Below are 5,642 nucleotides of genomic sequence, written 5' to 3' on the forward strand. Positions count from 1 at the left end.
TTTTAGCGATTTCAAGTGCTGTGCAGAGCTGCTAACGAGCAAGAGACATAGAGGCTTAAAGACTCACAAAATTCAAAGATAGAATGGCCAATTTAAGGCTTAAAACCAGGCAAGTTTTAAATATTAATCGAGGCTTATAAAATTGAAACGATTTTATAACTGGGCAACAGCTGGCTCTAATTGGGGACAAGGACTGTACAGGACGAAGCTCGAATCCAAAATAATTAGAATAGTGCTTTATCCATGGGGCTATAGAGTGACTTGAGGGATCATTTTGCAAAAGGGAGGAAACTAGTACCAAAAACCAGACAACTGAAAGAAAACTAGGCACAACAAAAACTCCTAACTAGACTATATACAAGGCAGGTTTCCCTACCTCCAATGACTCAAGTTATAATCATGCAAATCCATTCACTGGTTGGGGAAAATAAATACCATGACGCACCAACATGTGACAATTCTCAAGCTTCCATGGGTTCGAACATAAGTGTGCTACTTGAATTCTAACTCTGAAATTCATAGCACACCCCACATCTCTGGACGAAAGAACACATCCAAATAACCAGGCTTCATCAAAAATCTCAGACTTCAAAATTGACTCTAGCTCTTGTTGCATGTCATAGATGACTTCACTTTGAAAGAGTTGGAGTATAAGGCTCTCAAGTTTCTGAATGCATTTTTAATCTTTTCCTGTGCTTGCCGAACCCTCTTCTTTTTCCATTACTAGGATCCTGTTTAAATCTTCTATAATATTATTCCAACTTAGATGCACCTCTGTGTTAGGTTGAATGTTGCCATGATCCATTTCTTCTTCTTTATCTTCCAAAATATCATCTTGAATTTTTAGGCACTGCGAAGTCACACTGATATCATTGTCAACATGGTTGGTCATAACTTCAATTTCCTTTCCATTAATATCAAAATTTTCCTTCTAAAGATCCTTCTGGTGATTAAGACTCGAAGATATCAAAGCTTGTATTGGATTGCCTTCACATGATCTATGACATGAAACAATCTCTAGAGTTATAGCCATTGAACTTTGTCCTTGAACACCTATTTGAGAAGTATCAATAGAAATGCCTTCATCTAGAAACAAAGGATTAAAGTAAACATTTTCTCCATAGAAGAAATTACCATCCAAAGTTTTTGGGCACCAACTTGGGATAAAAACATCATTAGAGTTTCCTTCATCAGATTCTTCCATGAGATCACCTGCTAACTCATTACTTGTTTGATCATCATTATTCTCCTCATAGAAGCTCTTTGGCATAGGATTTCCTAATTGATGAAAAGGCTCAAAAAGAGGATTTCTTTGAACTTTGAATGATGTCAATTGTATTTCCATTGGAATAGAGGAACTTGTCTTCATATTCATATAGCTTTCATCTTCAATACGTTCAATGATATCTATCCCCTTTTGAATCATCATTTCTTCTCCAAGACATCTTTCATGAAATGTGAAAGTTGGTATGCATGACAAAGAATCAAAGTTATATGGTTCATCTTCTTCTCCTAGAAGTTGATTTTTATCTTTTGCATCAACCGATCTTTTAATCACAAGTTCACCAATATCATCAAATGTAAAGGTCTCCATTTCCTCAGAGAAAGAAGATATTTGTAGAAGTTCATGGCCATTTTTATCTCCATTAATGGTAGTGGTTTCTGATTGTTCCATGACAACTGATGTATTGGTGTCATCAATAGATTCATCTTGAATGATCATGAAAGGATGATTGGGAAGATTTTCTCCGCATAGGAAGTCATCATCTGAAACATCTAGGCACCAAGTAGGAATAAAAGCAGTATGAAATTCATCTTGATCCACATTTTCCTCATCTTCAATCATTGGTCGTGTAGTTTCTCGAGATTTTGATATTTCTTTTTCTTTCTCATTAGGACCAAGATGATTGAATAATTTCTCCTGGATTTGGAAATCTTCACAGTCATGTCTTGATACATTACTAGACCCTTTTTCTTCTATAGGTACCATTTCTTGAGCATCTCCTTGATTAGACATAGGACCTTTGTCTTCTTTCATACATGAAGATTTAGATGAATCCTTTCTAACATTTGGACCAGAAGATGTTGTACTATCAAGAAAATAATTCTTGCATGGGTCTTCTTTCTCAAGTTCTTGTAGCATTTGAAGTAAAGAAGGATGTACTTTGTTAGGATCCAGGCGTGCATTTCCATAGAAGGTTTTTAAAAATTCAACCTGATTGGGATCAATGGAAGTATGACTTCGATGAGTAATAGGTGCAAGCATGGAGACACCTTTTTGATCACCACTATCCATCTTCGATTGACATGAATCACTTTTCTTATCAAGCCCTTCTTTATAATTACATGTAGAACTTGTTTCTAAGCATGATTTGGGCTTGTGAGAGAAAAATTGATAATCTTTACCATCTTCTTGTTCAATCTTTTGCAATGTTTGGAGCAAAGATGGATGAGTCTCGCCTGGATCTAGTTTCCGTCCACCATAGAAACTCTTCAAAAAGTTAGCTTGTGTAGGATCAATCTGATTTTGTTGAGATGCAGGTGCATGAGAGACATTTTTAATATTCCTCATTGCTGATTTAGATGAAGCACATTCTTCAACAAAGACTTCTTTATCTTTATATGTTGAATTTCTTTCCAAGAAGGATTCTTGATAATGAGAAAGAAACCCATATTCTTTTCTATCATCTTCTTCGATCTTCTGAAAAATTTGAAGTAAGTGGGGATGAACCATTTTAGGGTCTAACCTCCTACCGCCATAGAAATTCTTCAAGAATTCAACTTGCAGAGGTTCATCGGGAATCTGTTTCTTAGGATATGAAAAGTATTCATCATCACTATCGGTATCAGTGTCACTTTCCACTTTCCCTTTGTACCAAACCATGCTTTAAATTCGAACCTCAGATAAAGTCACCAATATTCAATCTTCTAAATAGAGTCGCCAACCTTCATTCAAGGGAAGGTACCTTCATCAGCCGAGTTACTGATTGTTATTTACTTGAGTTTGGATGAGACCAAGATTTTGCTTGTTCCTTCTTGGAATGACTACTACTCTTTCAACAACGTTGTGACCAATAGGGGCTCTTCGCAAGATTTCTTTGAACTCTTCTTCTTCTTTAAGAACTCGATTAACTTAATGATATTCTTGTACACTTCATCTACACCTCCAGGCAAGAGTGTTCAAGTCTGAGATGATATCTTCCTGGGTGCCTTGAAAGCCAAGGTTCGGTTGGAGAATAGGAAAAAATTTCTCATGTGGAAGCACCATTGTACTTCATCGTAGGTGACTGTCAATCTTTCTATTCAGTCTCCCCAGCAGAGTCGCCAAAAATCTGTTGGTAAACGGATTTGGCACAGAAGAATTGGCCCAACGGAGTGTGTGGCAAACCGTTCGCAACAGTTGGATAGGCCCTTGATATGCGGCCTTCCTCTGTGTTTAGAGGGGTAGCTCCCTCGTATGATATAATTTTGAAGCTTTTCAAATAGATATAAAATTAAAATGAAAGGGGAGAAAGCTCATGATGATGAATGCACCACACGACTTCAAAGCTTTCCCAAACTACTAACTTAAAATTGCTAATAACAATGATCAAGATCTACGCTTGAAAAACTATTACTAGCACAACACTGATCCACAGATTCATAAGCATCTACACCATACCATGAGAATGCTCACTACAAAGAGAATCAACATTTGAAACAATTTAGATTCGAAAAGAGGGAACTCAAACTGCATATTCCATTATTTTCTTGCACCAAGAAAGCAATAGAGATTTTTCAATTTAGAAAATAAAAAGTGTACATACTTTCCAAATTTTATCCCTGGATCAAAATTTCAGCATGGTGTCCCCTTCTTCTAAAGCCAAAAAGTCCCCCCTTTACAAAGCTCAAAAGAGCCCTTATATAGACATAGAGGTTAATAACTACCTATTCGTGGTTAATAACCACCTCCCAAATACATGATTTGGGTGAGGTTAATTAACCTCAAAAAAATTAACCTATATTCTCTGAAATTTGGACTTCGGTTATTACAAGCCCTGTTGCAAAACTGCTAGACTGCCGTAGGCTCGAAGAATACTTGTGAGAGTAACTTGGTTTGGCTTCATTTCTGCCTCCTGCATTTTATTAAACAGCTTCACCGCCAATTCACTATACGCAAGATCCAATTTTGATCATGTGGCCATGGGTTTGTTTGTCTTCTCGAGCTTTCCATTCTTACAAAGCCCATTAATGAGGATACTGTAAGTAATGACATTGGGCAAGAAACCTTTGGCAATCATTTTAAAATAGATACTGAAAGCCTCTTCAGTGTTACCTTCTCTGCACTTCTCATCAATGAGAGTACTGTAAGTAACAACATTTGGTTTGACGCTGTTTGGTCCATTAAATCAAAAACCTTGAATCCTTCAAGAATGTCTCCCTTTCTTGCAAATATGAATCTAGAATTGTAGAGTAACTCACTTTATTCAGGAACCAGTTCCCAATTTCTCATATCGAACAAAAGCTTTTCAGCTTCTTCAACTCTTGAAAGCTTGGATAATCCATTAATTGAAGTATTGTAGATAACTACATTCATTTTCAGCCCTCCTTTTACCATACGTCTTTTATTCTGAAAACACTTTCTACCTCTCTCACCTTGCAATAACCATCTATAAGTAGGCCATAAGTCATACAATTGGGAACAAAATTATTTACCTTCATTTCCACCAAAACAGATTCAGTTTTTCCCAAACTATTTTTCGTGCAATACCCTTTGATCAACATACTGAAAGTAATAACGTTGGGACCAATTTTCTTCTCCAGCATCATTTTCAAAACATTTGGCATCTCAATACCATTAGCACACGTATCTTAATATTCAGTGCGCTCTATGAAAAACATTGTTATCTCCCTTGATGATAAGATGCGCACTTGTATTGGGTTTAACGAGTTCTGATTCAAAAACTACTCTCCCATGCTTTTTACATCACAATTTTCCAATTTGATGTCTTAGCAGATATGAGATGATAGGGATGCTTTTGAACTCTGTATACCTTTTGCTCTGCATTCTTCAGAACACATCCTTCAATCTGCATTCATAGCTAACATCAATTCCATGAAGTTTTGGATTTGGTGCCTTCACTTTCAAATTTCCAATCGAATCCTTTTAACACGTGATCATCATGCTCCAAAATTGGATCTTTTAAAGATATGGAGGGTAAATTTTATGAAGTCATGCCATGCGGTTGATTGTGATGAGTAGCGGGCATTCTATCATATAGTTTGCATGAATTCGTATGAATTGATAGCATGGCCCTGCAATCAATCAACACAATGAGCTGGCTGCGTAATTGGCTTTAACACTGTCATCTCATAATAAATCCCACTATGAATTATTATGAATTCTGATTGAATTTTTGTGCTATGAATCTCCATGCTCGTTGTTGGTTTTCAAACCATAGTTACTATTGTTTCCTATGTAGATCTGATGTTCATCTTCACTTTCCTTTACATCATGCAAACATAAAGTATGATACAGGATCCTTTGTCGCATTATGGATACTCTTCCCGCCTTTGTTCATTGTGTCTTTATCTGTAGCTTTATTCAATTCATTAAACAATTCACGTACTTTATCCATAATTCCATGAAATGGTTGCGGGTT

Source organism: Cupressus sempervirens, chromosome 6, assembly GCF_028749045.1.
Source record: "Cupressus sempervirens isolate cs-2001-9-10 chromosome 6, ASM2874904v1, whole genome shotgun sequence".
Classification (NCBI taxonomy): domain Eukaryota; kingdom Viridiplantae; phylum Streptophyta; class Pinopsida; order Cupressales; family Cupressaceae; genus Cupressus; species Cupressus sempervirens.